Below are 24,289 nucleotides of genomic sequence, written 5' to 3'. Positions count from 1 at the left end.
GATAGGCCTATAATGCTATGAATTTCCCTCTTAGGGTTGCTTTCTCTGTGTCCCATAGATTTTGAAACATTGTGTTCTCATTTTTCTTTGTTTCATGGTATCTTTTGATTTCTTCCTTTATCTTTTTGTTGACCCATTCATTGTTTAATAACATGTTATTTAGCTTTCATGCCTTTGTATGTTTTTCCGTGTTTATGTGATTGATTTCTAATTTCATAGCATTGTGGTCAGAGAAGATGCCTGATATGATTTCAGTCTTCTTAAATTTACTGACACTTGTTTTGTGTCCTAACATGCAATCTATCCTAGAAAATGTTCCACATACACTTGAAAAGTATGTATATTCCAGTGCTTTGGGGTAAAATGCTCTGAAGATATCAATTAAATCTATTTGATCTACTGTGTGGTTTAAGGCCACTGTCCCCTTGTTGATATTCTGTCTGGAAGACACTGAAGTCATTTGGGTATTAAAACCCCCTACTATGACTGTATTTCTGTTGATCTATCCTTTTATGTCTGTCTTGGTTTGTTTTACATATCTGGGTGCTTGTTTTCTGGGTGCATAAATGTTTTACTAGGGTTATAGCCTCTTGATGGATTGTTCTCTTTATCATTATGTAGTGTCCTTCAGTGTCTCTTACTGTAGCCTAGCCTTGGTTTTAAAGTCTGTTTTGTCAGATATAAGTAGTCATACTCCAGCTTTTGTTTTCCTTGCCATTTGCATGAAATATCTTTTTCCACCCCTTTACTTTTAGTCTGTGTGTATCTTTGGATCTGAGGCAGATCTCTTGGAGATAGCATGTGTATGGGTCTTGTTTTCTTATCCATTCAGCTACCCTATGTCTTTTGGTTGGAGTTTTTAAGCCATTTACATTTAAGGTGTTTATTGATAGATATGTATTTAGTGCCATTTTATTTTTAAACTATTTTCCTTTGTGTTTTCTTTTTCTCCTTCTTAAAGCAAGCCCTTTTAACATTTGTTGCAGTTCTGTGTTGGTATTAGCAAACTCCTTTAGCTTTTTCTTGTCTGGTAAGCTCTTTATTTCTCCTTCAATTTTAAATGATAGCCTTGCTGGGTAAAGGAGCCTTTGTTGTAGATCCTTGCTTTTTATCACCTTGAATATCTGGCCATTACCTTCTAGATTGAAATGTTGCTGTTGAAAAATCATTTGACAGTCTAAATGGGAGCTTTCTTGTAGGTAAATATTGCTTTTCTCTTGCAGTTTTCAGGATTCTCTCCTTGACTTTAAGCTTTGCCATTTTAATTATGATGTGTATTGGTGTAGGCCTCCTTGGGTCCATCCTGCTTGGGACTCTTTGCACTTCCTGGACTTGTATGTCTTCTTCTTTCATCAGACTAAGGAAGTTTTTGGTCATTATTTCTTCAGATAGGCTCTCGATCCCTTGCTGACTGTCTTCTCCTTTGGTATTCCCATGATGCGAATGTTGTTACTCTTCCTATTGTCCCAAAGGTTTGTTAAGCACTCCACATTCTTTTAAATTCTTTTTTCTTTTTCTGTTCTGTTTGGGGTTTTTTGTTTGTTTGTTTGTTTGTTTGTTTTTTCCTATCTTGTCACTCAAATCACTGATTCGATCCTCTATATCATCTAACCTACTGTTTATTCCTTCCAGTGTATTATTTATTTTAGACATTACATTTTTATTTCTGACAGTTCCTTTTTTTATGTTTTCTGTCTTTTTTCCTGCTGTTGAGTATACTTATAATCATTACTCTAAACCCTCTATGTGATAAGTTGCTTGCCTTCATTTCATCTGGTTCTTCTTCTGGAGGATTCTCTTGTTCTTTCATTTGGGACCTGTTTCTTTGTCTTTCCATTTTGGCTGTTTGTTTCTATATATTAGGTAGATCCACTAAGACTCTGGTCCAGAGCTTTGTCAGACACTGACTGTGACTGGCCCTGGGACCTTGTTTGGAGCTACCAACAATCCACAGGTTGTGGCTCTCCCTGCTGAGCCTGTTTATGTGCGGTAGAAACCAGGTTACCACCAAGGCCTGCTTTTACCAGCACTGGGCTCAGGAGAGGTATCAGCTAAAGTCTTTGTTGTTAAACTTCATCACTTATACAGCCTCAGTCTGTACTCAGCAGTCTGGCTTAAGATCCACAGGGTGGGGCAGAGTGATTCCTGAGGGCAAGGCTGTTGCTTCCCCTCAGGCTGACGCCACTTGGAGGGTAGCAGTCTGCCCAAGAAAGATAGCTTCTGCAGTAAGGAGAATGACTCAGTACAGGGATCCTGGTGGCTATTCCTTCAGTTTTCTCCCCAGAGCCACCAGCCCCATACTCTCCTCATGCATCTCTACTTCACTCTGCTCTCCCTCTAGCAGAGCCAACGGAAGTGGCTGTAAACAGAATTTTCTGTATTGATCCTTTAGGAGGCTCTCTACTTCTCCAGTCATCTCTCCCTGGCAGACAGAAACCCTGATGATGCTTTTCACAGCTGGATATTATCTGGGTTCCTTTCCTGGCTCCAGTGCTATAGGCTAGGGATTCCACCTTAGGGTTTAGACCCCACACTTCTGAGGGAAAAGCCCCCAGCCACTGAAATATTCCTCTGGAACTTCACCTGCTGCCTGTGGGAGCCCAGCTTGGGTGATAGGGGAGGCTATGCATGTATTTTTTCTTTTAGTTTTCACAGCATCTCTGTAAAATGTGCACTTTTTGTAACCACTTGACAATACACAGAGTTTACAGAGATTTAGAGGCATAACAAAGCTTATATTCTAAAGCTAAGAAGTGGTGGAAACGCCAATTGAACTCATGTCTCTCAGACCCCGTTTTCTTTCATCTTGGTTAAGAAAACTGAATTGAGAAATAGCTTTCCTATTTATAAAAGATGTTAAATTTTGACTTGATGGTAGTTTCTCCACAGCACATTACTATTTTACATTAATTTTAATATCACGAATCTGATAAAAAAGCAGAACCAGCTAGGCTCTGTTTTCTCGTCTTTTACTTGCACAAACCCTAACACTGGCCCTGATGTCTCCATGTCAGTCCTGCCCCTCTTCATCTTCAGAGTACATGGTATGATATCAAAAGAAGTTAAGTACTGTTGACTCCTTTGGGTTCCTGAAAGCCAAATAATCCTCTTACTAAATATTCTGCTAGACTTTTGATGAGGAAATGTTTCCTGTAAAATGAAGTTTGCTTCTCATTAAAACAACTAGTGGATTCATATGTTGTTCATCTCTTGGCCCAGGAATGGAATTTAAAGGAACTGAGGATTGTTAGGTTACAAAAGTAGAAAAATATAAAGTCATTTGCCATTCTAACTAATTTTAAATAACAGGATTGAAGCTTGCTTTTCTTTTTATGAAAATAATCATTTGTGAAAAATTAATTTGCATTAAAATGGTCACCCTCAAATAATATTACTTTTTCTCTCTAGTCAGAATATTCATTCATATATATATCAGACAAGCGTATTTCTGAAAGTTTAAAGAACTTGAGATAATTGACTTTTGGGGTATAGTTTTAAGATGTCTAATTTTTTATAGAGGTTCCCAATGTTCGGTATTCATTGGAGAATTATGAACTCCCTTTATAATTTTTTTTTTTAAGATATGAAAACCTATAGCCAAATGTCTGCAAGGTCCTCAGAGACCATATCCTTAACCTGGTTAATAGTTCAGAATCTGGGGATCCTGGGAGTCTGTGCATGAAGCCTGATGTGGTCATTGTTGGTCTATGCCAGTGAGGAACCTGTTGCTGGGTACACAGCTCCTATTCATTGTGCTGTTGCCCTGATTGCGGAACCACATTTGCTACCTGTCTTCCCTGCCTCATCCGTTATCTTTAATCTTGTGGAAAGTGAGACTCACAAGAAATTGGCTATAGATGTGTCTAGGGCACAAGGTGTGGTATATTGCCAACAGCCTTGTTAAAAATATATTTAAAGGGCAGGCATCCCTCTGGTAGTGTTGGCAAGGCCTGTGAAGGTGGAAGACAGAAGGGATATCATTAGTAATATTGGGTGAGGACTCACTAATCTTGGAGTTCTCATCTCCAATAACTGAATAAATAGTCATCAAAATCTCTGTCATGGAGTTCACCTTCCTACATGCAGGCAACCTGCAAGCACCCTTCACATCCTTATTGTCAATTACTTTTCTTTGCTAATACTTCTTCTTTAATGAATGCTATTACTTGCACTGGATTTGACTTGTGTCCATGACAGACTGATTTTTTTTAATGATACATATAAGAAAAAAGTAAATCTTATGTTCATGATTACGTGTCTCTAAAAAATGCAATTCTGTTGATTTATGGCTACAAGCCAGCTTATTGATTACAAAAAGTACTTAAAATTTGTTTTTTTTTTTACACCAGAGAGAATATTCAAGCATAATAAAACTGGAAGGGTACATTCTCTTCATGAACATCCCAGGCATATTATATTATGTTCAGAGATAGCTCATTACTCTTTTCTCTTATGAAAAGCTACATCACTGCCTCATCCAATATATATTGTTTATTTTTTGAAAAAGAACAGGGGGCATACTTCTTTGTTGTTGTTTTAAAATGAGCCATTTGAACTTTTCTAATAAAACATCAGTGTTCATCTTAATAACTAGAATCACACTGGTTGTTTTTATTTAAAGTTGGGATTGAGAAATTTAACATGAAGCCCTTTTGATAAATATTAATTGGGAATTTCCATAAGGTTTACTGTGTCTTTATTAGTGTGTACTTTGGGAGGAATTTGTAAAAAGGGGTAAAATCATCTTTTCTTGGTAAAAGAAAAGGTGGTGTTTGCATTTAACCCTTCAGTGACTCTAGGCCTTATTTATGTAACTAGCTTTGTCAGGAGTGAGTGAAACTCAACGCATGGAGTTCCAGCCTGCAGTGACCTCTGACTCTCCATCTGAGGACCAGAGAGCAGCTGTGCGCCACACACTTTAGAAATGTTCTTGCCAGGAGCCCCACGGCTAGAGCTACACTTTTCTTCATCCTGCCTTGTTTACATTAAATTATTGTTCAGGAGAGCTGCTATATCTCCCAGCAGTTAGTCTAAGGGTTGCTTATTGAAAACACTTGATGCTGTGCTTATTTTTATTTATTTTATTGCTTAATTTTTTTTTTTTTTTTTTACCCAAGAATTACAAACAACCAACCATTTGAATGGGAGATAATCAGAAGACTGCATCTTAATGAACCATGAGTCCCTCTATAGATAAAGGAGGAGTATATTTTAGGAGCAAAGTACTGCTCTAAGCTTAGTAAGTTTTGTTTCTTCATTAAATTGTAAACTGGGAGGCATTCCCTGCCCCAATACACCACACTCAGAGGTGAGCATACCTGCAGGCACACACACCCATGGCAGATGACTGAGCACAGGGTAAGTGACAACCAGATGCCTGTTGGTAGATGAAACTGTATAGAGTCCAATATTGTCCCTTTTGAATTATTGGGAGATAACACTCTCCAGAAACATACAAATGGGACAGGCCTGGATCTAGCAGGGGCATGACAAGTCTCAAGAGCAGAAGGACCATTAAAGGGGCATTGAGGGAGTTCATTCAAGGCAAATGTCACCTGTTTCCCATTTCCTGACAGCACTGGATTTGCTGGGACTATCATGATAGACACCTGAGACCTGTAGACTATTTTCATACCCTTGTGTGCTGAAGATCTGGAATTAGTAGCCAGGGGGCAACAGAGCTTTAGACCACCCAGCAGGTTGTTCTTTCTCTCCCTCTGTGCCTTCCTTCATGTACAGTTCTGGCTCCAGCACACCTGGTAGCCACCTCTCACACCTGCGCCGGAGGCTCCCTCCTTCCTCCTCTCTTCCACAGGACTGAAGTGAGGGGCCAGTGACATAATGTACGGTGTTGGTTATCAAATTGTAGACCTATGCAGGAGTTCTTTACATCCTCCATTCCTCCCTCTCACCTCTCCTGCCACAATGTGGCTGCTCCTCCCACCCTCAGGCCCAGTCCTAAGCCATGACTCACTGGGTTTTGGTGACAGCCTACAGATGCCCAGCCTCAAGGGCTGTGGGGACCCTGTGCAGAACACACACCACAACCATTTGCTGCTGCTCCCAGTCAAAATAGCCACGGCAGAAACAAGCCACAGAAGCCTTGTGATCTGTGGTGGTTACTGGACCCCAGATGAGGTTTAAAAAGTGAAGTGCCCCAAGGAACAGCCTCAGGAGGTGGGTCTTTGCTTTGTCTTAAGACTTGGCCTCCACTTCCTTCATCGTCTGGGCTTTCGTCCTCTCTGAAGCTGTGCCCTCTTTTCCTGCCCACTCCTCTCCCCTCACTGACGAGGGCTGGCCACCCCTCTCAGTCCAAGTCCCCACGCTTGCTTTTGTGTTTGACACTTCTCTAAAGTGATTGCAGTTCATGGATTCACTTCTGAAAACTGGTCAAGAGAATATAGTTGCAAGAATTTTTTTGTTTTTCATTTTTAAAAACACTACAAAATGATTTCAATACTTTCAATTAGTTTTCTAATACATTGACAGGTTTTTTTTCTCATTACACCTGGCCTGTGTGGCATTTTCAGAGAATTTAGGCCAGCATAGGAATATTTTGAAATTAGGTTCGGATAGTAACATAACAAACTAAATATAGTTAATTAGGCAATTTTAACATCAGGTGTTAAGATCTCAGCTCCTGCTGATTATCACTTGAAAGCTCCAATGACTTCAGCATCAGCTGTTTCTTAGTTGAGAAACACAAAATCAAAGATTTTTTTCCATTGTTAACTCTGTCACACCTGATTGATTTCACTAGCGTCCTCAGACTGCTGTTGACGAAATGTGCTTATGATGCAAAGATTCACAATGTGTTGTTTTCCAATTTTTTTGAAGATGACTGTCCCCAGACTCAAATCACGCCTTCCATTTGCTGTAATGATACAGTACAATTGTTTTGTTGATTATGGTTGACTTTCTAAAATTACTTTTCCCTTGAGTCACTGAAAGTTTTATTGAAGTTTTTTAATATAATTATAAAAATAAATGGGCTTATTATTAGATATAAAAGAATCAAATCCGAAGTTTGCCCCCAAATTGTTCTACTTATAAAGTTACACATTTCTGACCATGAAGCCATAATATAGACGGCACAAGTTGAAAAATCTTATGCTGGTTAATGTCCACGTCAAGAAATATAATTTGAAAATTAATTCAAATCCTCTTATAACTTTCATTGGAAAGATAACATGATATCATCATTGAAATCAAAGCTATCAGAAAATGTTGATATACTTAACCTCCCATACACCTTCATTTTTCTAAGTGAGATCTCGGCTTAGTCAATACATTTGCTATTCAGAAACGTCTAATCAAGGGATAGAATAGAACTCATGAATATTCTAACTACAATGTAGATACCATTGATTTTAATCATAACTTGAGAGACATCTTTGGACTCATTCAGATCATTCTTCAGAATAGATCAGACATCTCCCAAATTTCTCTTGCACATAAATAGAATGTCTCACATATCCCAATTTCATGACTTGAGAATATTTTCAACTCTAGCAAAACCAGTCATTGACATTATCAGCAGCAGAACTCAGGTGTGTGGATTCCAGGACATGATTTCTCTGACTATATTTGGGGACACTCCTCAGAAGCTTTGCTGAAATGCAGCCAGCTAGGAGTCAATCGGAGCTTTGCCAGACTCAGCACTACCATTCATTTGATCTATGTCTAAACTGAGAATTTCTCTGTAGGAGCTATTGGTGATCCATCTATTTTGCCTTCATTCTTCAGTTGCTTGGTTTATACATGGAAGTGTCTTACTGTTCTATGTCATGGTAAAGGCAGAGAGAAACAGAGCTCTTTGCATTATACTTACTCTAAAAATGATCTTCACAATTAAACTGTCAGGATGTCTTGGCATAGGCAGAGGGCAAAACTGCAGATGTGTACATTGAGGGTCAGCGGACAGCAGGGCCTGGGTGGTAGGAAGGCAGTGTTAGCAAAAGGTAACCTTGCCCACCCAGTGGATTCAAGTTCTGGCCCCTCGATACCAGACATTTGCAGTAACAGCCAGCTCAGGATGGCCATTGTTGCTGAGTGGATTGATTTACTGTACTATTTTATTGTTTTCTGGATCTAAGCCATTTGTCTTTCATGTGGGTAACACAGGAGCTCCAAGCTGGGGGAGCTGCACCTGTGTTCGTGATATTCTGAAAAAACCATCCAAAGGACCATCAGATGTGGACATGCTGTTTATTACTCATGTTACACAGGAGAGTACCAGTGGCAGTGGATCAGGCAGGAGACTGCACGCTGCCTCCAGCCTTGTGCTACTTACAGGGTTGGGAAGTGTGTGCACCAGTGGAGGAAACCATGGTAGCGAGTGAAAGCTCTATATTTCTATGATAAATACACGGGCCATGAGAGAGGGGACATCCAGATACAGACTATTTTCTTCATTCCTTATGGCTGCGGGCCAGAAAGTCACCGGCTCTCTGAGGTTGTGGAGGGGCCATGTCCTGAGCTACCCCTCAGTGTGTGTATCTCGGTAAGAAAAATAGATTTATGTATTGTGCCTTAATATTTCCAGGGAAAGTAATATATTAAACACATACTTAGAACTGTTTTCCTTTTTTTTTCTGTTGTTAAGATAAACTCATAAAAAGAATATAGTCTACTATGTAATTTCATTTTGTCAATGCACATGCGGAATGCCGGTATATGCAGAAGCCTCACTTGGAATACTGGAAAAGGAGGTTGCGGAGTTCTCAGCTGTGCTGGGAACTAGTTCTGGCTGCCTACTCTGGCCCTGGTTCTGGATCTGCTATGTGATGTGTGAAGTCACTTCTCTGTCCCTCTGTTTTAGTTTCCATTGATATAAGGCAGTGTTTGCACGAGAAATGATGTTTTCTTTTTCCAAAGACTGGATGTCCACCTTAGCGAGCCCTTCCATACTTCTCATCTGTGATATGGTACATGCTTGAAAAGTCTTTAAAACGTGGTGGAGGCTCTATTATCCTCCTTCCCAATAGCACCCAGGCTTGGGGGGTAGGGGTGGCGGGAACTGGACCTCCAGCTTGGTCTCTCTGTTCCCTGGCATGCCCATCCACATCAGTGAGCATCCATTGGGTGTTTCTTAAATGGAGCTACACTTCTCCCTTTTGGTTTTTGTTGGTGATGGAAGTTCAGCAGCCTGATTATAGGATACTTACATGAGTCTCTTGATGTATTAAAATTCATTTTTTAAGTAATTAACTTTAGATGTATTAAAATTTATTTTATTTCTAACAGTAGAGTTGACATATCTGGTGTATAGCTATGGATTTTAACAAGAGAACCACAAAAAAAGTCAGTTTCACCCTATGTTGATTTAAAATTAAAAAAAAAAAGTCTCCCCTTTTGGAAGAGTCACTGTTGGCACTCTGAGGGGCTGAACCAGCACCTAAAATTTTTCTCTCCAAAATACACTAGCCTTCCTAAGATAGTGGCTTTTCATTTTTCTCTAATTTTAAATTATATTTCTCTTTGATTTTCTAATAAATTTTTAAAATGAGCTTTTAACTTGTGCTGAGATAAGGATGTTTCTTGTTATAAAATATTGTTTTTAAATAATGAGAGAATACCTGTTTTATTCCAAGAAGGTCCTTAGCATGGAAATAAAATATGGTTTACCAGCATTTCCTGAAAACCAGCAGCTAATCGTAGTGTTAGGGAATGGCATAACCGAGAGTCATGCCAAGAGGCTGCTGGCTCTGTCACCTGGGTCACTGCACTTCATCCTCAGAACTCCCTCCAAGGAGGTGAGCATCCCCTTCTCTGACAGATGAGAAGTGAGCCATGCGTAGGGAGAGAGACAAGACTGGAGCCCTGCTCTCTGTGTCTCTGAGTCCCACACTGTTCCCATTCCAGGCTGCTTCCCAATGAACAGATACAGATTATGAAGGTAATTGGGCAGGGGTATGTGCTTACATGCAATGTAGAGGGTAAAAGGGGAGGTTTGCCAAGAAGGTGCCAAAATGTTTGTTCAAGCTGACCCTGTGTTAGAAATAGCAAAGGCTGATGCAGGGACAGCCGCCATGCTCCTCCAGGTACCTGTGCTGAGCAGTGCAGTCGCTGACAACCATCCGCTCTGGCATCTGTGCATGGGAGCATTTGTTCCCTGATGCAGCAGTGTCCTGGTGTGGCAAGAGCCCATAGCCTAGTAACTGCAACTTTGTTTCTTCCTTTCTATTGTCACTGCTTCGTGTCCAGTGATGCTCAGTCCCCCACACATCCCAGCACCAAGAAGCTATCAGTCTTATCAGAATTTAATAAGTGCTAAGCCCTGCGATGGATGGGCAGAGTGCACTTAACATTTCCTTTCTCTGACCCAGACTGACTCTACCATGACAGATGAGCAGTAGGCAGGTTGATTTCACGGCTGCCACGTGTTTCTTCCCTCTTGCGAGGTTTTAACTCCCTCAGTTTTTCCACAGGGCAGCAACTGTCATCTTCTAACCGCCTCCTATAATGAGCAACTATCACACATCCCTAAATAAGTTAGCTGTCTGCAGAAAATCAGTTTTACGTTTTCTGTTGTTAAGAGATTTTGGAAGTTAGCACACTTGGGGTCTTGCTCACCCTGACTCGAACTTGCTGGGTGACATTAGGCCAGTTGCTGTCCATCTCTAAGCTGTACTTTTCTATAGAGAAGGCTCATGGTGATCCTTCTCTCATGGGGACGGCTTTGGAATTAAGTGAGACAGTGAATATAAACTTCCTAACATAGCTAGGGATCAGTTTGTTTTCATCACTATTTGTAACAAATATCCTTATGATCATAGCCTCAAAAGTAGTTCATTTATACAATTCCACATTTTCTGAGCAGGCCTTTATTTACCAATACCATTTCATGGCTGAACAAAATCCAGGATATAAATATGTGAGGGGGCCCAAAAAAACCTCAGGATTTATTTATTAAAAAATTGTATATTTATTCTTACATGTTTAAATTTCAGTCAACTTCAGAGTACTCACTATTTGATGCAATACACCTTACTGAGATTCTTTTCCACTGCTTTAAACAGTTTTTGAACTTGTGAATTTTGATTCCTTTTCATGCTTCTGCCATTTTTTTGTTTTACCTCTTCCACATAAGCAAAACATTTCCCTTTGAGGACTTTTTTCATCCAGGGAGACAAACAAAAAAAGTTGCTCTGGGTGAGATCAGGTGAATAGGGAGGGTGGAGCACAAGGGTCATGCTGTTTTTGGTCAAAAACTGCTGAACACTCAGCAAAATGTGGGCAAGTGCACTTGTAAATCACCCATCATGAAATGGGCACGCACGCTGAAGGAGTTAAAAAGAGATTCACTGAAGCCAAATGTAGCCTCTCACTACAACGCCAGCTGGTACACTGATACAGATGGATTCCTAGAACACTCAGTGGGAGAAGCCTGTATTATAAGGGGCTTGCCCTCCAGAAGATAATTCCAGGTTTTTTTAGTTCCCCCTCATAATGTTCTAGAATCCCTAGACCATTTTTCATGGATATGGTATGTTGCCATTTGTTGGGTTACACAGTCACTACTCACATTTGAAGAATAGTCTTTGCTGGTAAAATGCCTAGGATAATGCCAGGCAGACTAGGCTAGAACTAAGAACTCTCTCCTTTCTTTGGGCCCAGATTCTTATTCTGTGCTGATCAGTTGCTCAGAATTGGAAGGTTTGCATCCTTATTCTTGAAAGTGGGAGGGAGGAGCTATTGCTATACACTTGGTATGAAGGTAAGTTTTCAGTACTCTACTTGCTTTGTTTTATTCATGTTGTTATTCGTGTTTCCTCAAAACAATGGGCCAGCCTTTGCTGACAGTACCTGGAGTTGGGAGCACCCTCAGTGGCTGTGGAGCAGAGCAGAGCTCCCTTGTCACCCCTGAAGCCCTGGCCTCAGCCTCATTAACTCTGGGCTGTGCCTGTGCTAACCAGACACAGGGGACTGTCAGCTGAGAGCACTTGCTGTTACCTCTTGGTCCTCAGGCTAGTACTTCTGGGAAGGTCCTCTCTCCAGGTCTGTGTGTGGCATGCCTGGGAGTTCTCCAGGTTGAGGTCAGTGCTTATTTCATTTAAACAGTCCCGCCGCATGTGGGGCAGAGTGACACACACATTAGTACAGAGTGGGAAAAAAGTAGGTTTACAGTTGTGAGTACATGAAATAGAGTTTTATTCTTAATTTTTACTTACTATTCATTGTATTATTTTCCATATGAACACTGTAAACCTACTTTTGCTACCAAGTCACTGCCGAAGTCAAGTCAAGGTCTGAGGTTTAATCTGGCAATTGGGCTTTCCCTTTGTGTTTGCCTATTTTATGACACCTTTTGAAGGAATCAACTGCTCTTGACAATTTTGAAATCTACAAAGAGATATCAGGGTGATTTTGTGGTTCAATTGACTGAAGGAATCAACTGCTCTTGACAATTTTGAAATCTACAGAGATATCAGGGTGATTTTGTGGTTCAATTGACTGTCATAAAGCAAAATGACAGCCAATGAAAATTATCAACCAAAATAGAATAATTTTATTTTTTAATAATATAAAATAGTGTTTATTATTAAAAACTCAAAAACACAACCAAGGATAAAAAAAAGTAAAGATGATCCTATGTCCTACCAACGTCCCCTCAACGTGGCTGATCTTCCAAATACCTCTTTATGTGTATGTACACATGCCAGTCAGTGGTCTCGAGTGGGCATTCTTCTAGATTTTAAGTTAATTGTAGTTAAAATCAGTACTTGAGTGGAACTTAATGTTCTAAGATAAGTCTTTCACTGAGGAGTCACTAACTGAATGTTGACTATAAGAAAAAAAAAGACCAAAACAAAATCATAATCGCCAGGATCATTAATGATTTTTATTTACTTCTTTTTATAAAGATGTATTATCTAAACTGATTATGGTTCTTTGTTTAAAAAAAGAAAACAACCTGGTTTTAAAATTTATGTTGAATAGAAATTATGCATGTGCATGGCTTAAGAATTATTTTCCCCAATTTTACTTACTGAACCATTTCTAAAAACTTGCTATCATTATTAATGTTAAGAGCTGTATGTTGAATGTCAAGGTCTAAGAGCATTTCTCATCCTTTTTATTAAATAAAAACCGATTCATATTCTGAAGTAGGAGCTAAGACTACACAGTAAACTGTAGTGGAGAATTCAAGCAAACAACTTTAATGTTAGAAAATACTTCAGTGCGTTAACCTAAAGTCCTGGATTTGCTAATTCACTTGATACTACTGGTAAGAGAAAAAGGCTAGACCCAGAGTAATTGAACACAAACTAATGGTGTTTGCATTGTTGACAGTTTGATGAAGGAATACATGCCAGGAATTTGGAGGTTGGTGGAGTGGGGTTTGATTTGGTTTGGTTCGGTTGGTTTGGTTTGGTTTAGTTTGGTTGGTGCAGGTGGTCTGTGTTTTTTCTTGGAGGAAAACAATGAGTTCATTCTGAACTGAGTGCTGATGGGACAAAATCAGAAGGTTGAAGGTCTCATTCCACTTCTGGTCTAATCAGTCCCTCAAACTGAGTAATTAAGCATTAAGACCATATATGAATACTCAGAAGCCAACTAAATCTTTAAAACAAGCAAATGTTTTTTCTAAGAATACATACATAGTATTTGGTCACTACACTAATTGTTCAAGATTATGAGATAAATGTGTGTATGTTTGTTCCTTTAAATTAGGAATTAAAAGCATTACTTAAAGACTGAGATGTTAAAATTAATTTAACTTAGTTTAGAGGTGAGCATTTTGTCATCTCATGAGTGGAGATTGGAAAGAATAGATGATAAAGTGCAGTATCTCCCTCCTTCCAGACACAACCAGCCATTTCATAGAGATGGACGTACAGAGTGCACGCTGCATCATAACATCAATAACAAAGGAATTGGCCTAGGGAGGCACACATAGGATGTCATACAGACACTGGCTTTAGCTCTGGTCTTTTTTTTTTTTTTTAAGATTTTATTTATTTATTTTTACAGAGTAGGGAAGGGAGGGAGAGAGGAAGTGAAACATACATGTGTGAAACATTTATCGGTTGCCTCTCGCACGCCCCCAAGTGGGGACCTGGCCCTGACTGGGAATGGAACCGCTGACCTTTCGGTTTGTGGGACTGCACCCAACCTACTGAGCCACTCTGGCTAGGGCTCTGGTCTTTCTCTTAACTTCTTTAGTAACCAGAACAGAAAGGGTACAAAGTAATTGTAACATAAAGGATGATAAAGTTAAGAATAAGGAACAAGAAAAGCCACTGTTGTGAAAATCTATGTGACCACATGAGCTCTAAGCTTCTGTGAAGAGCCTGTTTATTTCCCACATTGTTCAGTTTAATACGGGTGGTAGGATCATGTCTCTATTAAAAATCGCCATAAACACAAGAACTAGTCCTTGATACAAGGAGATTCAGATATATTAAGAATAAAGATGATAAAGTGACTCTTTAATTAGATTTGATAGGGTAGGACCTAGCACAGTTCTGTGCACTCTGTACAAAGCATTGTGTCACAAAGCTGAGATGTAGTCATTGCACACTGTTTCGCTCCATGGGGCACTGTGACACCAAACTCCATCTGGGTCAATCTGGGTCACTTATTTCTAGAAAGTATAGACAAGGGGGCTCCCAGGCCAGTAACCAGATTGATTATGGGGATGGGAAGAGTCATGATGAGAACGAATTAATTGACGTAAGAATGACTACTTGGGCTAAAAGCAGGGTGAGGTAAGTTTAATGTAAATTAGCCCGATTATAGCTATTATTACTTGAAAGTGTAATCTGTTCACCAGGCACTGTGTTAGCGTTTTACGTGGATCCAGTCAATTTTTACAGCATTTCACTTTCACAACTCTGAGTTACTACTCTTATCCACATATCAGGGAACGGGTTTAGAGAGATGGTGAATGAGCATGCCCAGAGTGTCACAGCGCGCAAGGGGCCAGCCTTTCTGTTTGCGGGTGATGCGAGTCTATGTGTATATCCGTGGAGCCTCTCCTATTCTGTGTTCTGATATCACACACGCTTCCTAAAATTTTATTTGGGCTGTTTGTGCCCATCTACATGACTGAATACATTTTAAGCGTTTCTTCTCAGTTTTCATGTAACATATGATGCCTCATATTCTCAGTTATATAAATATATCTTGTCTCGTAAACTAGAACTAATTTCTTGGGGATGATAAATGTGACTCCTGTCTTGAAACATAAATATTCTGTAAGTGTCTGTTTTTGATGTGCCTGTTTTAAAAGATTTTTCTCTGACAAGTACGTAGCATGTCGCTGTGTACTCTCAGTTATAATACTCATTTTAGAACCTTGGTGTATGTTTGTATTCACAGCAGACATTCTGTGAATGTGTGTATGATATATTATGTTCACAGAGTGCCTGTTCTAGGTGCCAGACACTTCTATTTTTTTTTTTTTTGAGAAAAGATTAATGTATATAATTTTTCCTTTTTGAATTTCAACCCCCAAAATATTCCAGCAAAAAATGGGGAGGTTGGGCTAGGTCTCCTAAAATGGGCATGTACTGCCAAGGACGACAGTGGACTTGGACCCACACCCAGGCCACCCCCAGGCCAACCACGCCCCTACCCTGCTCAGCCCAGGATGAGGAGAGACAGTAGAAATGGCGGGGGAGCTAGGAGGAGGCCCGGGGAGCAGTGTGTGGGGTCAGAAGTTGGGCTGAGGTGGAGGGGAGTTGCCCAAGCGCAGTCCCCTTTGGTCAGTGATGGAGCCTCGGAACCTGGAAGCTTGGCTGGGGCTGAAGGACTACGCAGTTGTGGATGAGGTGGGCTATAGGCGGAATGGCTGCAGCCAATGAGCTGGGGAAGGGCAGGGCTGGGGGCTGGCCCTTGTCCTCTGATGATCTGCCGAGGTCTTCCGTAGCCAGTCATGCCAGCCTGGGAGGCTCCTCTGTTGCTGCCCATTTGTAGGCCAATGACGTGCTTTCCCTCCTGCAGCTGGCTCTCTGTGAATTCCCTCTTATGCTCCTGGGCTTTCTTCATAAACCAGCTGGGATCTCCACAGTAGCACCCATCATTCTTGGTCACTGCCAAGCTACCCAGGGCCATCAGGGTCCTCTGAACTGCAGCCATGTCTTTGCCTTCAAAGAGGTCCACAGTCTGGAACATGTCAGTCTTGGTGACCCCATAGTCCTCAGCTGCCTTCAGGAACTGAGCCACCTGCTCCATCTGCTTAAAGACCATGGAGCATAGGTTCTCGGGCACCTTCACTGGCTTGGAGCCATCAGGATACAGGCTGTTCACCAGCTTGCTCAGAATCACACCGTTCTTCAGCCAGACCTGGAAGCCCAGGTGCCCACGGTCTGGGCGACCCACGTCAGGGCCGCACTGTACTATGATCCATTCCACCAGCCATTCCTCCAGCTCCTCATCATACTTCTTCTCAATTTTGGGTTGCACTTCACGGCTCATGCCATAGGAAGGGCCCTTGTTGGCCATGTTTGGGGAGAGAGGGACTCCTCAGAGCTCACAGGAAGGAGTCAGTGCTGTCTGGACTTGGACAGAGGTGCCAGACACTTCTTGAACAGCAAAGAGAAGAGCAGACACCTTGCTCAGTGTGGTGAGGGAAGTCCACGGTCAGGGCCAAGGATCTTGTTATTTGTGTAAATGTGAAAATGGACTCACACAAAAATGTGTTTATTATGATGAAAATTTAAGGAGGAAACCACAAACATTGGAGAAATAACTTTTGCAGCTTATTGTATCTGATTAATTATTGATATGTTTTTCCTTAAGAGACATTGTTTGACATATTTATTTGTAAAATAAAACAATTTCGATTCTTTCATTAACTTATCGTACAGTTATTCTGCCAGACCAAAGGTAGCAATCTGTTTAATAAATAAGCATATGTGGAAATTTTAACTCAATAGATAAGTTCATCCAATTTTAGTATCTCTAACATATGTAATCACACCTGCTGTAAAATTTAAGTTTACAGAGAGAAAGTTGTCTTAAGCACTTAGATAAAAAATGTTTTTCTTCTGCTACAGTTCCACTGAGGTGATAATTTAGATGCTCTTAATCTTTAATCCACTGTCCATTCCCTGCCTTGACAATGGAGGGGGGAAAGGTGTTTGCTTATAAAACAAGACAGACAAACAAACAAACAGTGATTTTGTGAATTATTTTAAGAAATTCAGTCCTCACTGATTTCCAGAGACCAGGGGTCACATACAATCCTCTCATTTGTTTACTTTAGAGAGATCAGCCCAAGTGCAGCATCTGTTTTTGCCTTTTCTGTGAGATCTTGGTTTTCCATCAGGAGGACTGAGGCAGAGGAAGGCTGGGACCCGCTGGGCCCTCAGGGGAAGCTCCCGAAGTGCTGAGTCAGAGCTTCCTCCAGAGAGCTGGGCCAGGCCCCCTTCCTGCTCTGCAGAGGCAGCTTCCATGTTTGGCTTTTCTACTGCTTATCAAGGATAAACTCAATCTGCCAGATAACATTATTTTACAAGTAAGGGAACATCAGAACTCTTAATTTTGCTTAGCTATGTCTTATTTTGGACAGCTTTCTTCTGTGAAGCTCAGAGCAGTGACCTAAGATTACTTTCCATTTGTAAAGGGAGAGCCTCTGTAAGTGCAGTGGTTATTTGTGAAGCTTGAGTGCTGGGGAGCTCCCTGTGTGTTCCAGTGAAATTAGTAAAAATTTTAACCTTGAAGGTACTCGTATTTTAAGTGTTTTCTACCATTTTGCTCCCTCTGCAGCCTTGCCCAAACGGCTGCTGCAGGCAGTTTATTCTCAGAGACCTGTCTGAGTCCATGCTCAAGGTCCAAGGGGAAGGAGCACCCATATTCTGTGATGTTAGGACAACTACAAGGCATTGAAAACCAGGGAGGTATCACAGCTTCCCTCTCGAAAAAATAACCAACTGAATATTCCCACATAAAGAGTGCATCAGCTAGTCCTCCAGCTTCAGTCAGTGCTCTTGTGGGGAAAGTGGAATTACTGTGAATATAAATTCAAGCTCAAGAGAAGAGAGAGATGTGAAGAAAATCCAGTTAACTACAGTGAGACCCATACAGAATAAACTACCCATCACTAAAAGAAATAGTTTTTAAATTGGATGAATCTTTAGATTAGAATGGATAAAATATGTCCTTACTGTGTGAGAAAGATGCACTTTGCAAATAATAGTTTTCAGGTGGCATCATCTGCTTGGGGATGTTCCATGTTCTTATTAAGAAGATGATTAGAAGTTTAGAGCCTTTTTCATTGTTGTTATTAACATGAAGGGAAAAGGCTTCCTACTGCAGTGTTCATTAAATAGAGCTCTGTGTATACAAATATTAAACATAGTCTTAAAAGTACTATAGATTAGCAAGGGAAAACTGCCTTGTTTATGTCCTCATAGAAATGACATTTTCATTTAGGGGGGAAAAATCTATGAATTTACAATCCCTCCCTTTCAAGGTTTTGCAAATTGTATGTAAATAAATGCAAATAAGCAATTCTCACTAGCAAGCTTCTTAGAAGTAGAAAATGCATAAAATTAAGATGCTGAGAGAAACATGCATCTTATTAAGGTGGCATGTAAAGAAATGTTTAAATTCAAATTAGGTACTTTAGTGGAAAATATTAGTTGTTTAATTCAAAAAGTGTTTTGGTTAATTCAGGGAAGATTTGTCCTTAGCAGTGGTCCCATTTCCTTCAAAAGTCAGTTTTAGTAGCTTGCACTGACTTCTTTAAACTTAAAATTGAGTGTAACCTAAGAGTTAGAATGTAATAGAAGTGTGTTCTAGTTTTTAACACTTTTACTGCTAACACAGAGAAGGGAGACAAGAGTGATCATTTGAGAGTGAGGGTGGCGGTTGTAGGGATCTGTTTGTACCCTGGTCACATGAAGCCCCCATGGTACTTTCATGTAATGGGTTTGTAGAAAGCCTTCAACACAAGACCACAGCCATGTCTGTTGGGAAACTGCTCCTCAGTCAGCTTCCTCCTCCTCCGAGAGTGTTTTCTTCTCTCACTCTCCAGGCTGAACTTGTCTTGCTGTCTTTGTTGCATTCCAGGCGTCTGCTTACAGCACTCAGCACACAGATTTCTATATTCCTCTTTCCTGGGCTGTCTGCCAGTTAGGCTGTGAGCTCCTGAGGGCAGGAATTGTGTTTGATGATAAGACCAAAGAGGTCCTTCTCAAGCTTTTTGGTCTCAGGATCCTTTTACAGTCCTAAAGATTATTGAGAGCCTCAGAGAGCTTTTTGTTTATCATGTGGGTAAATATCTGCTGATATTTTACTGTACTTAAGATTTAAACTGAGAAGTTTTTTAATTATTTATTTTTATAAAATCAAGCACAATAAACTCAATATGTGCTACTATAAATGATACATTTATAGTAACAACTATTCTTCAAAATAAAAAATGTAATGAGAAGATTGACATTGTTTTACATTTTTAAAAAGCTCTTTAGTGTCTGGCTTATTAAGAAGACAGCTGGATTCTCATAATTGCTTCTACAGTCAATCTGGTTCAGTGGGTTGTTTTGTTTAAAGTGTATGAAGACAACGCACCTGGATTGTGGCCGGTTTTCTACACCAAAACTTGGTAAGTGGTAGTTTCTTACATGCTATTATAATGTGAAACCTGAAGCCACAGGGATGAGCCTTTTTACTGTTACCTTCAAACCACTGATGTCTCCTGCTTTCAGAATCCTTTTACCCATATGACTTAGTTAACCATGCATTGGTCATTGGGCAATATGGGTCCACTGAGTTCTAAACATTTTCTAAATGATGAAACATTTATACAGTAAGAAGCTATTAAACTCATGGTGGTAGATACAAGTTTTCCAAAGTTCTAATTTTTACTTGAAAGCTCAGATTGTATCATTGGCAACTAATATTGCAGAAGCTTTCCTCAAAGGGGCAGAGGCCCCCTTTTGTTCATTTTCAAGAAAATGCCATTTAAATACTTAAGTCTGAGAAGTAAAAATGATGTTCTGTGAAAAAGAAAAACATGGTTGGTTTGGCTGCAACCCAACCACACCAGTGACTTTCCTTCAGACAAACAGAAGACTTGGGTGAGTGACAGAACTGCTCTATGTGACCGTGCTTTCTTGTGAAAGAATATTACAAAGATGTGTACTCAGGGTCAGGACTTACTAAAGTGATTATTTACTGCTTCACCGGTGGTGTGCCGAGGTGAAACTGATGTTTTTTTTTCCTTCATGTGCTTGGAAGGGAAGAGTGCAGCGACCGTCAGTATTGTTGGGGGCCAAAGGCGGCCGTTTTCCCACTCTCTTTGTACATCACTGCAAATGTTAATCCAGTGAAGAAGGCAACTAATGTCTTAGTACTATTATAAAATAGTTCTGACTGGGGGACCCTTTGAGAGGATCTTGGAGACCTCCAGGAGTCCACAGACCACACTTTGAGCAGCAGAGGCCCTTTGCCCAGGGCTTTAGAGCTAGTCAGTGGCGTGCCAGGAGGGCATGGAGAGGAGTGGCATGGCCAGATTTGTAGCTCAGGGTGATAGTATCGGCAGCAGAGTAGCGCTTCTGGGAAGCTGGAACTGGACATCATTGCCAAAAACAAGCCATGTTGCTTTGAGTCGCCAGGTGTATGTATGCGATGGAGTAAGCCACGAACTCTTACACACACTCAGCTGCATGAATACAGTAGGCTGAAAGTTCTTCTGGGTGGTCTTACTTCTACTCTGTGGGGGGTATTCAGGGGATGAATCTAGGGCATATCACACATATATACGTACAGCATGAATGTGCACACGCTGTTGGCTCACTGGCCTCCCAGGTTGTTATTTTCTGGCCCAGTTTGTCTTTGCGTTTTATTATAGGCAGTACACTTCCTGGATTAGACACATTCATCCCGTATCATCTGTGGGAAACATTTGTTTACCATGGGGACCTCCCACTCAGTAGAAGTGTGGGAGACTCATTACTCAGTTAGAAGGTCTAGGTCAATATGATATTCAGAAATAATCACAGATCATTTTGACCAGGCTAACAGTGCTTGCTTACAACTCTATTCAAGAGCCCTGCCTCTCTGTTCTTTAAAAAAAAGGGGGAGGGGCAGGGGAGAGCAATGGGGGAAAAATTGGAACAACTGTAACTGAACAACAATAAAATTTTAAAAATGAAAAAAACTAAAGACAATGAATCTTCAAACTCAGCTGATTTCATTGTGATTGATCTGAGCCAGTTTTTAAGGTAATTGATGATGCTGCCTTAGTTGAGTCCGTTACTGCAAATAATTATTAATCGATATGTTCTCATCTCATCAAAAGAGAATTCTAACACATGATTTATTTTGAACATCTCACTTGAGCTACCTTTACAAGAGGAAAATCAATTGTCAGGTGATCTAAAGCACTCTAATTATGTGCAGGTCCATATTCCTTTCTCAGCTGTATTTCCCCAGGTAACTGTCTGTCCCTTTCTGGCAAAGGTGACAGAAAGCTTTTTATTGCCATAATACAAAGATAATATATAGCTCAACTTTGATTGACTAAGCTGATTTAAAGTGATTTAGTTAAATGCCTTAAAAACAAAGTATTGTGGCTTTACTTTGGAGTACAGTTAGCACTGCCCTGGAAAAAGAAGCATATTGCCAGTTGGAAGGCAATTCACTACTGTGGATAGCGAGTGTTGTGTAAGTCACTTCACTGGTGTGAATAGCAAGTGCCGTGTCAGTTCACTACTGTGAATAGCAAGTGTTGTGTAAGGCAGGTTACTGTGTGGGTAGCGAGTGTTATGTAATAGTACTCCCCACACTGCTGCTCTTATTGAGATGCTGTGGCTTCCTTATTTATACCTGGCGTTTGTTGTTTCACCCTATCAGGCAGTGTCTTGTTGAAAGTTGGGGTTTGATTTTTTTTCTGTGAGAAGAGATGCAGAAGAAAATAATCAACACCAGGAATGAGCCTTCCTTTGTTCCTGAGTGGAGTGTCCAAGCATCTGTTTTTGTTGTACTTGCGCAGGGTACAGGAATGTGTGGGCCTTGGAGTGAGACTTCCAGACATGATTAAACAGATGGGAATTTTAAGCGACAGTTCCCTAAATTGTCCTTGTAGAAGCCCTCCAACCAGCATTGAGAAGCTCTGTCACACACTTGATCAACACTGTGCCTCTTGCTCTTGCAGCATATCATAATGGCAAAACTTTAAGGTGCCCTGCAGCCTTAAGGGCCCATTCTTTACCACCTCCACTCCCACCCCTGTGCACTCCCAGGACACCCAGAGCTTGGGCCCAAGACCTCAAATACCAAGAAACTAAAATTCCAGCTCATTGTTAACAGTTGGCTCAGTTTCATGTCTCCAGAAAGTAATGTTCTTCAAAGTTGAACAGAGTTTATACTATCAGTGAAACAGTGGGAGAGAGGAAAGGTGGGCTCTGAAAGGGCCTCAGGTTTTACAGAGCTAATTTAGTGGACATTTTTTGAAATGTCTAGCTTGGAATTAGCACTGCAGGGAAGACCAAGAAAAATGAAACCCTGCTTCTGTCTATAGGAAGTCAGTCCTATTAGGGAGGGTTGGAGTGGAGAAGTGAGCCATCAGACACTTAAGAATACAGTAGAGAAGGGGCTGCCACCAGAAGGGCCACAGGAGAAGGCAGATGAACAGGACCTGCTGATACTACCCTTGGGCTCCAAGGTTACAGCTGATGTATCCTCCCCTCCCCCAGCCACTCCCCTCAGTGTTGTCTGGGAAGAGCAGCTCCTCTTGGTTGATCAGAGAGAAACTAAGGCATAAAACCTGGGGCCAGCCCTGGCCTTTGTGATAACCCCTCATAGAGTTGCCAATGGAATCCAGGGGACCTTATGCCAGAGAGCAGCGAATGACTGTCAGAATAGCTGGGGGATAACTCATATTCCAGCTGGTAGATGCAAATCCCAGTGTTTGGAAATCTTTCTGACCAGGGAACACTTTGGAAATTGATGTGTTTCCAAGAAAATTGTGTTATCTTTACCAGAACATTCCTCCCACCCCACTCCTCCTGTATTTCTTCTCACCAGTCACTTCCCACCTTGCTACGTATGTGTGTTAAAGTGGTGAGAAGGGCAGACTTTCTCCATGGCTGGCAGCTCGCCGGGCTCAAGAACAGGTGTGCACTTTATTTGACTGGCTGTGTGAATCTTGGACACGTCACTCAACTACTGTGAGGCAAAGTTTTTTGTCTGTAAAATGGGTAAATACTTTATTCATGAGATTGTTGTGAAAATTCAGTGAAGCAAATGTTAAATCACTTTCTAAAGAAACTATAAAACTTCACAATATAATATATAGTATGTACACACATGTGTGTATGTGTGTGTGTGTGTAATATGATATGTAAGGTCTTATTTTACTTTTTCAATGTTGTTATTCCTCCTTACCTACTGCCTACTCTGGGGCCTGTCAACATTCCTGTAACTGTTTTCATTCAGAGATGAAGCCCTGAGTAGTTGTTCTGGTCACTGTTTGCTTTGTCATTTTCTTACCAAAGTGACTTAAATGTTCTAGAGTGGAAATGTGAACGGTAAATATATTGTAAAAAACAAATGCCATGTCTGAGTTGCATATACGGTAGTCACTCTCTATATTGTGGTTCACTTATTGTGGCCTCACTGTATCGTGGGATTTTTTAAAATATTATATTTAATTATTTATCGCAGATTTTTTGCTATATCGCTGGATTTTGCTGTACTGTATACGTATATTGTTAAAGTTATGTAGGTTTAGGCAGCCGTCCGTCTCGAGAGACGATGGTGTAGGTTCTTAAGAGTCTATCTGCACCGCCGAGAATGGCTGTGCAGTCCGACTCGGGAGTGACACGGTATCTGTCTCCTCCCGTGTTGAATCGACATCTTGTGATGACGCTGGAGTGTCCTCTCCAGTGAAGCTGAAGCTACAGAGCCTGGGCAGGGTGATATGGAGGGTCTGCTGTTGCCCATGCAGCAGACTCCCCCTCTCTTCGCAGCTGAAGGGTCCAAGGGAAAGACGGAGTCAATACAACTTGGCTTCAGGTGCGCCGCAGGAGTTTGCCGGTGTTGACTACAACGTCAAACCGCCTTAGGGACTCCGGCTCCGGATTTTCTGTCGGGGTTTACTCCCTTAGCCTTTCCCCTGAAGAGGTATGCCGCAAGGCAGCGGAGGTTTTTTGGAGTCAGAGTTTAAGAGTGCAGAATAAATGTAAGGTTCCTACTTCACGGGGAGGTCTGGACGTAATACCCAGAATAAGTAAGGGAATACTGTAGTACTTTAACAAATACCTAATAAATGGAAGAACTATTTAAAATTATTTCTTCTTTTCTTTCTGTTTCTGTTTTTAGTATACAAGAA

At 40.9% G+C, this 24,289-nt stretch overlaps 1 protein-coding gene and 1 pseudogene across 12 annotated transcripts in view; one reads left to right on the top strand and one right to left on the bottom strand.

Moving 5' to 3' along the window:
• The window catches only part of PARD3 (par-3 family cell polarity regulator), an 817,661-nt gene that overhangs the window by 706,931 nt on the left and 86,441 nt on the right, over positions 1-24,289 (top strand). The window lies entirely within an intron of this gene.
• Positions 15,589-16,512, bottom strand: LOC150019143 (transgelin pseudogene; annotated as a pseudogene).

Source organism: Furipterus horrens, unplaced genomic scaffold (genome assembly GCF_987537825.1).
Source record: "Furipterus horrens unplaced genomic scaffold, mFurHor1.1.pri manual_scaffold_2, whole genome shotgun sequence".
Classification (NCBI taxonomy): domain Eukaryota; kingdom Metazoa; phylum Chordata; class Mammalia; order Chiroptera; family Furipteridae; genus Furipterus; species Furipterus horrens.
This window is presented reverse-complemented; position numbering and strand designations above follow the sequence as displayed.